Source organism: Aegilops tauschii, chromosome 7 (assembly GCF_002575655.3).
Source record: "Aegilops tauschii subsp. strangulata cultivar AL8/78 chromosome 7, Aet v6.0, whole genome shotgun sequence".
NCBI classification, from domain to species: Eukaryota; Viridiplantae; Streptophyta; class Magnoliopsida; order Poales; family Poaceae; genus Aegilops; species Aegilops tauschii.
In genome coordinates, this window is record NC_053041.3 from 281,674,272 (window position 1) to 281,688,692 (window position 14,421).

Below are 14,421 nucleotides of genomic sequence, written 5' to 3' on the forward strand. Positions count from 1 at the left end.
TCGTGCAAACTCCGTAGATGTTCGGGGCCGTCGGTAGAGGTACTTGACGCAATCCATGCAAACGGTGCTTGTTCGGGCATCGGTCTTGACGAAGGTGTACTTGGCCAACGTAGTGGTACTCGACGTCTTGTCGAACCCAAGAGACGGTAGTCGTACACGACGCGTTGTGGAAGTAGTTGAACTCGCGGTCTTCGCGGCGATGGTAGTCGTACACGTATTGACGAGGTACTGGACGTTTCAGTGTGTAGTCGTTCGAGCGTCCGTGTGGTCTTGGCCGGTGGTGTACTTGGCGAAACCAGATGTATTGGTAGTGGTACTTGGCGGAGCACGGTGACTGTTGGACTTGGCGTCAACAACAACAGGGGCGTGATGCAGGAGGCTGGTTCCGAGCGGGACTTGCAGCGGCAGTGGCGGAAACTTGGCACGGCGGTCTCGCGAGGCATGGGGAGGCTTGAGGCGGCGACATCGAGGAGGAAGACCGGCGACGCAGCTGCGGGCACCGAGAGGCGTGGCTCCGACGGGCAGGGTCGGAGACGAGGTGCAGAAGGGCAGCGAGGGACTCGGCGACAGGGACGCCCTGAAACTGCTGCTGGTGGCACTCGTGGCCATGGGACGCGGAAGCCGAGGTCGAAAGCAAGGCGCGGTGGGGTCCGAGCGCGGCGTCGGCGAGAGGGAGCTGGCGCGCGATGCATGGTGGTGGTGGTGGGGAGCTCCGGCAACAATGAGCTGCAGGAGGCCGGCCTTGGAGCGTCGGTGCTCGAGGCGAGGAGCAGGAGACGGCGCAGACGAAGTCGTGGGGGCGCGAAGCAGGGACTTGGCGCGATGCAGGGGCGACGGCCGCAGGACTTGGCGCGTGGAGGAGGCTTGCGGGGGCTCCGGCGAGTGGCGCGGAGGCGGAGGCGCGGGGCGACGTGCAGAAGCAGGAGGAGAGGCGGCGCGAGAGGAAGCTCGCGAGGGCCATGGCGAGGAGAGGTGGCCGCGGCCTGGTGCTGTAGAGGGAGGCGCGGCGGCCATGGAGGCAAGGCGGCGCCATGAGAGGGGCCTGCAGAGGGGAGGAGGCACGGCGGAGCGGAGGGCTCGGGGCGCCGGCGGTGGCCTCGGGAAGGAGAAGAGGGCTCGTCCCTGAGAGTGGCGGCGCGAGAGGCGCGACGGGCGGCGGCCGTTGCCAGAGGCGGGGAGGCCGGCTCGAGGAGGATGGAGGCGAGGGGATTGAGAGGAGTGATTGGGCTCGGTCTCCTGGCGGCTAGGGTTATGGCGCAGCTGGGCCTTGGGCCAAGTGGACTGCGGGGAAGAAGGATGGGCCTGCCTGGGCTACGCCTGGCTGCGGTGGCTAGGCAAGGCCTTTTCCCTTCCCTTTATTTGCTGGAACTAAAAAGCAGCTGCAAGGAAAAATAAAACGGCCAGGGGGCTAGGAGAGGAGTTTTGCAGATATAAAAATATCCTCGAGCTCCTGGAATTACCCACCATTTGATAAAATTGAGTTGGGCAATTTTAGAGGTAGAAAAATAAAACAAGTTTGAATATAATTCAAGCTTGGGTCATTTTTGAACCTGACCAAAAGAACTTCAATAGAGGTGAAATTAGGCTGAGAGGTTCGGGACATGTAGCAAGATTTATAGGTAGAAGATGAACATTAATGGAGAAGCTTGGGAAGGTGACAAAAGAATTTATAGCAAGGATGGAGGCCGGGAATTGAGAAGGAAAAGGCATGAAACTTAAACTGTAAGTGTGTTATGGTTTATTCCTAAAGAATGGAATATTTTATTATAGCTCCCTAATAATATTGGGAGGATATGTTATAAAGAGAAAACACCATGTGAATTCCCTCGATTTAAATGGATCGAAGATCCATGCAATTTACTTAGTTGAGTTATTTAAAAAATAAAAATAATGACATGATGGCATGATGACATGATGCAATGCAACAATAAAAGAGCAAGCACCAAAAGGAACACACGGCGATCACGAAAAATAAGGAAGTCTTCTAAAGCGACGGTCTCGGGGCGTTACACCGCCCAGCTCATCCCCTCCCACTGAGATGCGTGGCCGCAGGGATCCTCCCATGCCCATTCCTCGCCGATGCGTCCCCCCGATCCCGTGCCACCCGGTGATGGAGATCAGACCCCTCGTCTTCTCCTGCTGCGGGCAGCATCCGATGGCCTGATGTAACATCCCCAGCATCACACTACAGTAATCTCCCCCTAATAAAGGTCATGTCATCATGATCATCATGCCAAAATGCCACTTGTCCAAAATCTGCTTCAAATTCAAATTGCATGTCAAATATTTGCTTCTTCTTTCATGCAATCAAAATAGTTCACAATATGAGAAATATTCTCTAAGTATTTTTCATGTTAAAACCAAAATCTTTGGAATTCCCAAATTGCCCCTAGAAATTAATTAGTGTTCCAGCAGCATTTAAATATGCCATTCCCAATTTCCAAAATTCCTAGACAATTCCTCTTGCCTCCAAACTATTTGTGGCAATACCTAAAAATGTGGAGGAATTAATGGGCCAAGTCCCATATTTTTCCTAAATCCTTTTTATGCTCAAATAAATGATTTCCTCTCTCTATTTTAATTTAAAAAAAGAAAAGAAAAGAGAAAGACCACAGGCCACTGTGCACTGGGCCGAGTGCACAGTGCCTGGTCCGAGCCAACTGGCCCAGCTAGGCCGGCCCACTCCCCCTCCCCGGTCGCTTCCTGATCCTCCGGCCGGGCGGGACAGCGCGCGCCTGTCGCTGCCCAGCCACCTCGCTGGCGACGCCCCCCCTGCGAGAGGATAAGGCCCCGATGCCTCGGGCTCCCTCGCCACTCGCCCACTTTCCCCCTCTCTCCCTCGTCGCTCTCTCCCTCGCTCTCCAGATCCCCTCCCCACCTCAACTGAGCACCGCCATCGCCATGGCTGTGCCGTAGCCGCGGCCACCGCCCACCCCGCGCTTGGCCAGCATGTCCACGAGACGCACCGTCGACCTCTACCTCGATTGTGCCTCGCCATCGAGCTTGGGGACGATCGCACGGCCGGGCTCCAGCTCGTCCCCATCTTCTCTATCGCCGGTGACCGCCGTCGTCTCCGGCCACCTCTGCGCTCCTAAGCTGTCGCCGGCTTTTTGTAGCCGCTCGGTGAGCTCCTCCCTCCCTCCATTCTTCTCGTCGCACCGCGTGCTTATCCCTAGCTAGCTTGTTGTCGTTGTCGTGAGCTCGCCGCCGAAGACCACCTCACCGTCGTGGCCGCGCTCGCCGATGAGCTCGTCCGAGCTCGCAGTCGTGCTCAGCACGCGCGTAGGGCCCCGTAGCGCTAGCTAGCTCGCTCCGTCGTGCCATGTATCACCGGATCCGCCCATGCCCGAACTTCGGCGCTGCCTCCGCCGCTCGCCGCCGTCGTCTCCGGCCATTTCCGGCAAAACTATCAACACAGAACGACGCGGCGTCGAGAGGCCGTTTGAATGAACCCAACCGCACGCCAAATGGTGCCCTGTGCGCAAAGTCCGAGCTGCTCCGGCGCTCAGCCGCTGCGTTGAGCTCGCCAGAGCCATCTCCGGCGCCGCCACCGACGTGGCACACCTGGGGCCTGCCCCTGGGTCACTGCCAGTGGGCCCCCCGGGCCCAGTTGACTCGGTTGACCTAGTCAACATGCTGACTGGACACCGTGGCCCACTCACATGTGGGCCCCCTCTGTTAATTAGACTAATTAAATGTTTTTATAAATAAAATTAATTAGTTAACCTAAGCAGTCACTTACATGTGGGGCCCTACTGCTAATTAACTCTGTCTAATTAAATAAATTACTGTTAGTCCCTCTGAGTACGACATGTGGGACCCACTGGTCAGGTTTGACCTGGTTAGCCGCTCTGTTGACTGCTGAGGTCATCAACACGTCATGCTGACGTCATATTCCATTTCTGTAAATATAAATAAATCCAGAAAATGGTTTAATCTTTGAAAAATCATAGAAATTGAACCGTAACTCAGATGAAAATGTTTTCTACATGAAAGTTGCTCAGAATGACGAGACGAATCCGAATACGCGGCCCGTTTACATGTCAGATGCCTCTAACTATCTGAACATGGAACATTCCCACTACGGTCATCTGTCTGACAGCGATCCGGAACCGGGAAAACATTCCCGGTTGAATTCCCCTTCACCTATATCGTGGAGAGCTTTGTTAGGTCGACCCTAGTTCTGCTTTTCGTCATGTCATGCTTTATGATGCTTCGTTTGTTGTATATTTATTGTTTCTTCCCCCTCTTGTCTCCGGTAGACCCCGAGGCCGATGTTGCCCCTATGATCGACTACTTCGACGACGACACTTCTTCCTTTTCAGCCGAGCAACCAGGCAAGCCCCCCTTTGATCATCACGATATCGCTCATTCCATTCTCTCATGCTTGCATTAGATTTTGCTACTGTATTTGTTTGCTCCTATTCTGATGCATAGCCTGCTTTTGTAACCTGCTTATTGTTATGTACCTGCTTATCCTAAACTGCTTAGTATAGGTTGGTTAGTGATCCATCAGTGACCCCCACCTTGTCCTTGTTGCCCCTGCTTCATCATCAAAGACCCGATCATCGGGATCGAAGACCAGGCCCCGGCACCGCACATCACTTTCCCCTTAGTTGCTCGACACTACTGGGTTACTATCAAGTGCCGAGAGTGAGACCTCATCAGCACTTCTGATGTTAACCCTGTAGTGTAGCTATTCGTTCGTGTTCATCGCGGGTGATTCCGCCTTAACCACTTCCAATACGACTCTGTCGTGCAACCCCTCAAGTGTGAACCTCGAGGGTGGATCCTCTTACGTTCACCTTGATGATTACATCGACTGGAATCCCTCAAGGGTGATTCCTCAGGTTTTCCCCTCGGTGTTAGACACACGGTTACTATGACTTTACACTGAACCCTGTTACTAAAGACGGGTCGGCCCTGAGGGGTACCCGCGCGAGCATATTTGCGAGTGAGGAGTCGGGTTGACCTGAAGGGTGCCCGCGAGATAATTACGAGGCGTGGCCGGGCATTCTTAGCCCTTGCCGCAAGTCCTCGAGATGGGGCGACGGGGTCCATCTTTCATGAGTCTCTTCTTGTTACCGCGCGTTCCTAATCCACTATGATTTGGATATTTGATCCGAGGGGCCTCTGGCCTGATAGCACTAACCATCACGTGGGCATAGTATGGGCGTTCTGCGTCGTATGCATCAGTCGAAGCTTAATAGACGTCAGCGACTGAGCGGCGCGCGCCGGGTTGGACTGGTAAGAACCTGCCTTTTTTAAGGAGGTAGCTAGGTCTGCTCACCAGCCGCCCACGCAATGTGCAGGAGTTCCCGGGGCGATGGCCCATGACCCCTGGGGGCATAGGTTTAGTCCGGCGTGCTTGACCTCTCTATTAAGCCTAGGTCGGGTGTGGCGTATTGTTCGGCCGAGGCCGGGCATGACCCAGGAAAGTGTATCCGGCCGGAGTTAATCGAGCGTGGTGGGTAAGTTGGTGCACCCCTGCAGGGAAGAAAACATCTATCGATAGCCTGTCCTACGGTAACGGACACTTGGAGTTGTATCCCGATCGATACAACTAGAACCTGATACATGAGGTGATAACTGGATAGTATGGCTCTGGGATTGCTTTCTTGCAGGGAGTCGAGAAAGGATCTCTGGTCGAGGTTGGTAACACTACTACTTTACTTTATGCTATTCTGTACTCTTCTGAATGCTGCAAGATGCTTGGAGCTGCCTGAAGATGCTATTCTTCGATAGGCTAGGATTTCCCCTTCTCTTCTGGCATTATGCAGTCCAGTCCACAGATACAGCCCATTTCATTGATACCGATGCATATATAGTGTTGATCCTTGCTTGCGAGTACTTTGGATGAGTACTCACGGTTGCTTTGCTCCCCCTTTTCCCCCTTTCTTCTTCTTTCCTGTTGATGCAACCCGATGTCGGAGCCCAGGATCCAGACGCCACCTTCGACGACGACTGCTACTACACTGAGGGTGCCTACTACTACGTGGAGGCCGTCGACGACCAGGAGTAGTTAGGAGGCTCCAGGCAGGAGGCCTTGCCTTTTCGATCGATGTTGCTTTTCTGCTAGCCCTCTTAAGGCAAACTTGTCTAACTTATGTCCGTACTCAGATATTGTTGCTTCCGCTGACTCTTGTGTATTCGAGCTCTCGAGGCCCATGGCTTGTAATATAGAGCTTGTATTATTTTATTTGTGTCTAGAGTTTTGTTGTTATATCATCCCGTGAGATCTTGATCTTCATCGTACACATTTGCGTGTATGATTAGTGTACGATTGAATCGAGGGCGTCACAAGTTGGTATCAGAGCCGACTACCTGTAGGTATCCCCTTTTCCAACTCCTTGGCCAAAGTCGAGTCTAGTCACTACAAAAACTTTTACTAACCTCGCTGTGTGTCTTATGGGCCCACGTCGCCATTGGGTGGTATTAGGATCTTTTACTCCTCGTCTATACTCTGAGACTCTAATCTCTCTTCCATTCGGGTTAAATGAATTTACTAACTACATTAGGTTCTCGAAATGAATTTCCCCGGAGAGCCCCTTCATTCCGGATGGTTGCCTGCTTCACCAGAAGACTTCAAAGATACTCTCCGATCTACTCCCGAGAACTTGTGTTCAGTTCTTTTGCAATCCCTTAACACCGTTGAATCCTTATGGATAACTGTGTACCCTCGCCGTTCTTACTTCCACCCCTAGTTGTTCTTGTTATTACAAGATACCCGAAAGTATTCTTCGACTTTCGAGAATCCTTTTTTCCGTCTGCCTTGCAGCTCTTTTCTGCCTGAATAACCCTGCGAATAATTCCTCACACTTATTGGGGATTCGTTCATCCCCAGTTGATCATACGTCTCACAAAATTCTTCGAATGCAATTTGATCTCCCGAAGATTCTCTGCAGCCTAGTGCACCCGAAAATCTTGTCTGCCTGCATTATGGTTAAATCCATATGTCCGGCAATATTCATTAACATCCTTTGTCATTATCATCCTGAGCCTATTGATTCATTATGTTGCGATTGCTCGCAATCATCAGTCGAACCCTGAAATTTGACCTTCCTGCTCATACGTCATTCTGGACATGAGTTGGTTCTCGGCCAAGCATGTTGTAATTGATTGCCCACCTAGTTCCCTTCAACTTGAACGTCGAATTATTCAGCTGCTTCTATAATCCGATGCTTTTGCACTATTTCTTCTTCTGGTTGAGCATTGATACTCACATCAGATTCTTTGTGGTCCACCATATCCTTTGGTGGATTATTATCTGACCGTTCCTGCCTATTCTCAAATCCTTGAGTTCTTCCCCTAATACACAATGCCTTTGATAAATTGTATCATCTGCTTTGACTTTGATACTCTGCTTTCGAACTCGTATCTCTTGCTTGGTTGATGGTTGTATAGATTTGTAAAAATGCCTCGATGGGTTCAACTTATGCCTTCCATAATCCGTGTGAACCTGAGAGTTCTCACGAGTCATACTCTTCTGGTGTTTCGCCAGATAAATTCCAACACTTACAACTCCATCGAAAGCGAGAAGTGAATGAAAGGTTATGCATTGAAGGAGTGGGAGTCGACGTTGAACCTTTGTATTCATGCCCATGGACCCGATGTAGAACTTATCATGGAAGCTGCTCGTAAAAATAATTACCCCTTGTTATAAGTTCATCTGGTATCAGTGAATTGACCCTTCGCAACCGTGGTTCCGACCATGATTGTTCTTCTTTGGTCCCATTTCTTAGACTAGTTAAATCACTTGTCTTCTGCAGGTCAACACGCCTGCCCAACCTCTATTATGATCTACCTTCGAGTATTACCCCTGGTATGTCGAGGATATGATGGCATTGCACTACATCTTATGAACTTTTGATAGAGTACTACCTTACCCCTATCTTTGTCACTTCAAGGGTTCTGGGTTGTTTGTCAACTGAGAACACCGATAAGTGAATCGATTCCGCACTCTGATTCAATAACTCTAAGTAATTTTTGTTGCTTACGAGTTTAATAATCCTTCAAGTCATTCCTAGTCTGGTCGGCTATATCATTATCGTTCCAAATTTTAATTGTGCTACCTGGTTCTTCTTCCCGGAGCACAATTTTCGATGATGAGCTAAGCATACGTCGCTCTTCCTCATCATATCATTTCGCCTTGAACAACAAGCTTGTTTTCGAGTTTATGTCATACCTGTGGTTCCAATAACCTTTTGCTTCATCATTCCTTTGACTTGATGTCATCGCCGATCGATTACATCTTCATGAAATTTCTCGACAAATGTATCGTGATCATCATCAACATTCTGAGCTCTTCCAGGATATTAATTAAATTCATGATGAGATATACCATCCTTGACCTTCGATGATTTGAGTTATCATCAACAACCCCCTTGTCTTCTTTTCAACACATGTTTGATCATGTCTTGGTTATACCTTGGACTCCTTGCTATTCCTGCAATTGTTCCTTGAGTATTTCATGTGATCTTCAACTCCAACCCCTACTTGGAACACCATGTTAATGCTACCTCGAAGCATGACTGCGGTATTCCAAATATCAACAAGAACATTGGAAGCACATTGCCGAATGTTTCTTGATCTATTATCCAAACACCGTTGTATGGGTAATATCATGATTCTTCCCTCGCCCCCTTTATCTAAATGCTTTTGAACTTGTTGTCATATCATGTATATCCTGCTCCGCTTCCCCTTGGGAAGGATATACTCCTAATTCTTGTGTGTAAACACATTTTCCTTTCCATTGGTCCGATTAATCCGATAATTTCATTTTCCTTTCCATTGGTTTGTTTAACCTTCTTGTGATCTATATGATATATGCAGAAATAATTCCCTGCTTATAAAACACCCCGATGTACAACCTTGTCAGTGAGACCTTGTTACTGTTGTTGATGACATTCCGGTAGCCACCGATGGATGAGAACTTTGCCTATTGGTCCGCCTCGTCTTACGAGCAGGAAAATGGTTCTCTTCGTCCCTCGCCCTTGGTACCAACGTTGTTGCCAACATAATTGACAGGCTATCCTCTGACCTGCCTTGCCATCATGACCGTGCAAAATGATAGCGCCTTCCTGCTTTTAACCCACATGGTGGGCCCATAACCCACAGTTCCACATGATCGAAACCTGACTCTCGTGTAAACCCCTGTTGCTAAAGTTATTCCTCATACTTGCCTTCGTATGTAATTCACGAGCCACCGTCCGAGAGATGATCTATTCCGATGACTCTGAACCCCCTTCTCACACTCTGTTCAGGTATCGATTGTTTGTCCATTCGTTTGAAACTTCCTACTGTACCTTCATACTTTTCTCTCGATGTTTTCTTAAGTTCCAACTTGAGAGATACTTCTACCACATTCCCTGTATTGTTCACCGGATAATTTACCCTATAAGGGTCAGATCTCCTAAAGTTACCCTTTACTTCCCCACTTAAATCTCGGGACGAGATTTCTTGTACTGGAGGAGACTTGTAACATCCCCAGCATCACACTACAGTAATCTCCCCCTAATAAAGGTCATGTCATCATGATCATCATGCCAAAATGCCACTTGTCCAAAATCTGCTTCAAATTCAAATTGCATGTCAAATATTTGCTTCTTCTTTCATGCAATCAAAATAGTTCAAAATATGACAAGTATTCTCTAAGTATTTTTCATGTTAAAACCAAAATCTTTGGAATTCCCAAATTGCCCATGGAAATTAATTAGTGTTCCAGTAGCATTTAAATATGCCATTCCCAATTTCCAAAATTCCTAGACAATTCCTCTTGCCTCCAAACTATTTGTGGCAATACCTAAAAATGTGGAGGAATCAATGGGCCAAGTCCCATATTTTTCCTAAATCCTTTGGATGCTCAAATAAATCATTTCCTCTCTCTATTTTAATTTAGAAAAAAAGAAAAGAAAAGAGAAAGAGCACATGCCACTGTGCACTGGGCCGAGTGCACAGTGCCTGGCCCCAACCAACTGGCCCGGCTAGGCCGGCCCACTCACCCTCCCCCGGTCGCTTACTGTTCCTCCGACCGGGTGGGACAGCGGGCGCCCGTCGCCGCATAGCCACCTCACCGGCGACGCCCCCCCCCTGCGAGAGGATAAGGCCCCGACGCCTCGGGCTCCCTCCACACTCGCCCACTTGCCCCCTCTCTCCCTCGTCGCTCTCTCCCTCGCTCTCCAGATCCCCTCCCCACCTCAACTGAGCGCCGCCATCGCCATGGCTGTGCCGTAGCCGTGGCCACCGCGCACCCCGTGCTTGGCCAGCAGATCCACGAGATGCGCCGTCGACCTCTAGCTCGACTGCGCCTCGCCATCGAGCTTGGGGACGACCGCACGGCCAGGATCGAGCTCGTCCCCATCTTCTCTGTCGCCGGTGACCGCCATCGTCTCTGGCCACCTCTGCGCTCCTAAGCTGTCGCAGGCTCTTCGTAGCCGCTCGATGAGCTCCTCCCTCCCTCCATTCTTCTCCTTGCACCGCGTGCTTATCCCTAGCTAGCTCGTTGTCGTTGCCGTGAGCTCACCGCCGCAGATCACCTCACCGTCGTGGCCACGCTCTCCGATGAGCTCATCCGAGCTCGTAGTCGTGCTCAGCACGCGCGTAGGGCCCCGTTGCGCTAGCTAGCTCGCTCCACCGTGCCGTTTATCGCCGGATCCGCCCATGCCCAAACTTCGGTGCCGCCTCCGCTGCTCGCCGCCGTCGTCTCCGGCCATTTCCGGCCAAACTATCAACACAGAACGACGCGACGTCGAGAGGCTGTTCGAATGAACCCAACCGCACGCCAAATGGTGCCCTATGCGCAAAGTCTGAGTTGCTCCGGCGCTCAGCCGCTGCGTTGAGCTCGCCGGAGCCATCTCCGGCGCCACCACCGACGTGGCACACCTGGGGCCTGCCCCTGGGTCACTGCCAGTGGGGCCCCGGGCCCAGTTGACTGGGTTGACCTAGTCAACATGCTGACTGGGCACCATGGCCCACTGACATGTGGGCCCCCCTCTGTTAATTAGACTAATTAAACGTTTTTATAAATAAAATTAATTTGTTAACCTAAATAGTCACTGACATGTGGGGCCCTACTGCTAATTAACTCTGTCTAATTAAAATAAATTACTACTAGTCCCTCTGAGTATGAGATGTGGGACCCACTGGTCAGGTTTGACCTGGTCAGCCGCTCTGTTGACTGCTGAGGTCATCAACACATCATGCTGACGTCATATTCCATTTCTGTTAATATAAATAAATCCAAAAAATGGTTCAATCTTTGAAAAATCATACAAATTAAACCGTAACTCGGATGAAAATGTTTTCTACATGAAAGTTGCTTAGAATGACGAGACGAATCCGAATCGCGTCCCGTTTACATGTCAGATGCCTCTAACTATCTGAACATGGAACATTCCCACTCCGGTCATCTGTCTCACACCGATCCGGAACCGGGAAAACATTCCCGGTTGAATCCCCCTTCACCTATATCGTGGAGCACCTCGTTAGGTCGACCCTAGTTCTGCTTTTCGTCGTGTCATGCTTTATGATGCTTTGTTTGTTGTATATTTATTGTTTCTTCCCCGTCTTGTCTCCGGTAGACCCCGAGGCCGATGTTGCCCCTGTGATCGACTACGTCGACGATGACACTTCTTCCTTTTCAGCCGAGCAACCAGGCAAGCCCCCCCTTTGATCATCCCGATATCGCCCATTACATTCTCTCATGCTTGCATTAGATTTTGCTACTGTATTTGTTCGCTCCTAATCTGATGCATAGCCTGCTTTTGTAAACTTCTTATTGTTACCTACCTGCTTATCCTAAACTGCTTAGTATAGGTTGGTTAGTGATCCATCAGTGACCCCCGCGTTGTCCTTGTTGCCCCTGCTTCATCATCGAAGACCCGATCAACGGGTTCGAAGACCAGGCCCTGGCACCGCACATCACTTTCCCCTTAGTTGCTCGACACTACTGGGTTACTATCGAGTGCCAAGGGTGAGACCTCATCAGCACTTCTGATGATAACCCTGTAGTGTAGCTATTCGGTCATGGTCATCGAGGGTGATTCCGCCTTAACCACTTCCGATACGACTCTATCGGGCAACCCCTCAAGTGTGAACCTCGAGGGTGGATCCTCTTACGTTCACCTTGATGATTACATCGAGTGGAATTCGTCAAGGGTGATTCCTCAGGTTTTCCCCTTGGTGTTAGACACACAGTTACTATGACTTTACACTGAACCCTGTTACTAAAGACGGGTCGGCCCTGAGGGGTACCCGCGCGAGCATATTTGTGAGTGATGAGGAGTCGGGTTGACCTCGAGGGTGCTCGCGAGATAATTACGAGGCGTGGCCGGGCATTCTTAGCCCTTGCCACAAGTCCTCGAGACGGGGGGGGGGGGGGGGCGGGGTCACATCTTTCGTGAGTCTCTGCTTGTCACCGCGCGTTCCTAATCCACTATGATTTGGATATTTGATCCGAGGGGCCTCTAGCCTGATAGCACTAACCATCACGTGGGCATAGTATGGGCGTTCTACGTCGTATGCATCAGTCGAAGCTTAATAGATGTCAGCGACTGAGCGGCGCGCGCCGGGTTGGACTGGTAAGCACCTGCCTTTTTTAAGGAGGTAGCTAGGTCGTCTCACCGGCCGCCCACGCAACATGCAGGAATTCCCGGGGCGATAGCCCATGACTTCTGGGGGCATAGGTTTAGTCCGGCGTGCTTGACTTCTCTATTAATACTAGGTCGGGTTGCGGCGTATTGTTTGCCCGAGGCCGGGCATGACCAAGGAAAGTGTGTCCGGCCGGAGTTAATCGAGCATGGTGGGTTAGTTGGTGCACCCCTGCAGGGAAGAAAACATATATCGATAGCCTGTCCTACGGTAACGGACACTTGGAGTTGTATCCCGATCGATACAACTAGAACCTGATACTTGAGGTGATAACTGGATAGTATGGCTGTGGGATTGCTTTCTCGCAGGGAGTCGGGAAAGGATCTCTGGCCGAGGTTGATAACACTAATACTTTACTTTATGCTATTCTGTACTCTTCTGAATGCTGCAAGATGCTTGGAGCTGCTTGAAGATGCTAGTCTTTGATAGGCTAGGCTTTCCCCTTCTCTTCTGGCATTTTGCAGTCCAGTCCACAGATACAACCCATTTCATTGATACCGATGCATATATAGTGTAGATCCTTACTTGCGAGTACTTTGGATGAGTACTCACGGTTGCTTTGCTCCCCCTTTTCCCCCTTTATTCTTCTTTCCGGTTGATGCAACCAGATGTCGGAGCCCAGGATCCAGACACCACCTTCGACGACGACTGCTACTACGCTGAGGGTGCCTACTACTACATGGAGGCCGCCGACGACCAGGAGTAGTTGGGATGCTCCCAGGCAGGAGGCCTTGCCGTTTCGATCGATGTTGCTTTTGTGCTAGCCTTCTTAAGGCAAACTTGTCTAACTTATGTCTGTACTCAGATATTGTTGCTTCCGCTGACTCTTGTGTATTCGAGCTTATGTATTCGAGCCCTCGAGGCCCATGGCTTGTAATATAAAGCTTGTATTATTTTATTTGTGTCTAGAGTTGTGTTGTGATATCTTCCCGTGAGTTCTTGATCTTGATCGTACACATTTGCGTGTATGATTAGTGTACGATTGAATCGAGGGTGTCACACCCGAGGAGGCGTGTGGCAATCAGCTGCTCCTCTCGTGGGGGCCGTAGAAGGAGGTACCCACCTCTGCATCGGCCACTCCATGCGACTGCTCCTATGCACCTCCACGGCGGGATCTACCACGACTCTACCCTCAAGCTCCTCTCCTTTGAAACACTGTAATTCATCAGCGTGGTCTTTGTGGTTTGCCGGCCTTGTTCCCATGCAGTTCGGCCATTGAGCATTCTCTTTTTTGTGTGTGTAGCAGCAGTCCACTTGCGAGCACCACTTCTCGATAGTGTTGGTCGTGCCTTCCTGGAGCCATAGAGCCTCCTCTCCCGTTCCCCAGTCGGCATGGGACATGAACTGGCCGTAGTGTCAACGGCTTCCGGGGTCTGTGGTTTGGCCAACGGGGGCGTGCAGTTTGGCCCACAACATCGACGGCTTCCGACGACTGCGCTTGCGACTCTGCACACAGCGCGTGCAGTTCTGCACACGGGGGACTGCAGCTCGACCGACGAGAGTGTGTAGTACGTGATGCTTCGCAGCCTCCTGGTGTAGATCGGCTCGGTGTCCGGTGTAGTTAACTTCCTCAACACATGTAGTTTTTTTCTACTGCTTTTGTTAAAAATGGTGTCCTCGGTGGTAGGGTTGCAGACCGCCTCCCCCAATTTCTTTTCAAGTGCAGTTCACTCGAAAATGGAGAGGGGCTCCGGTGAGGCCTTCACCTACTGGATGCTCTCGGACTCGCCTCCGATAGTCATTCCCATCCCCTGGCTCTGACTGTGCACACAG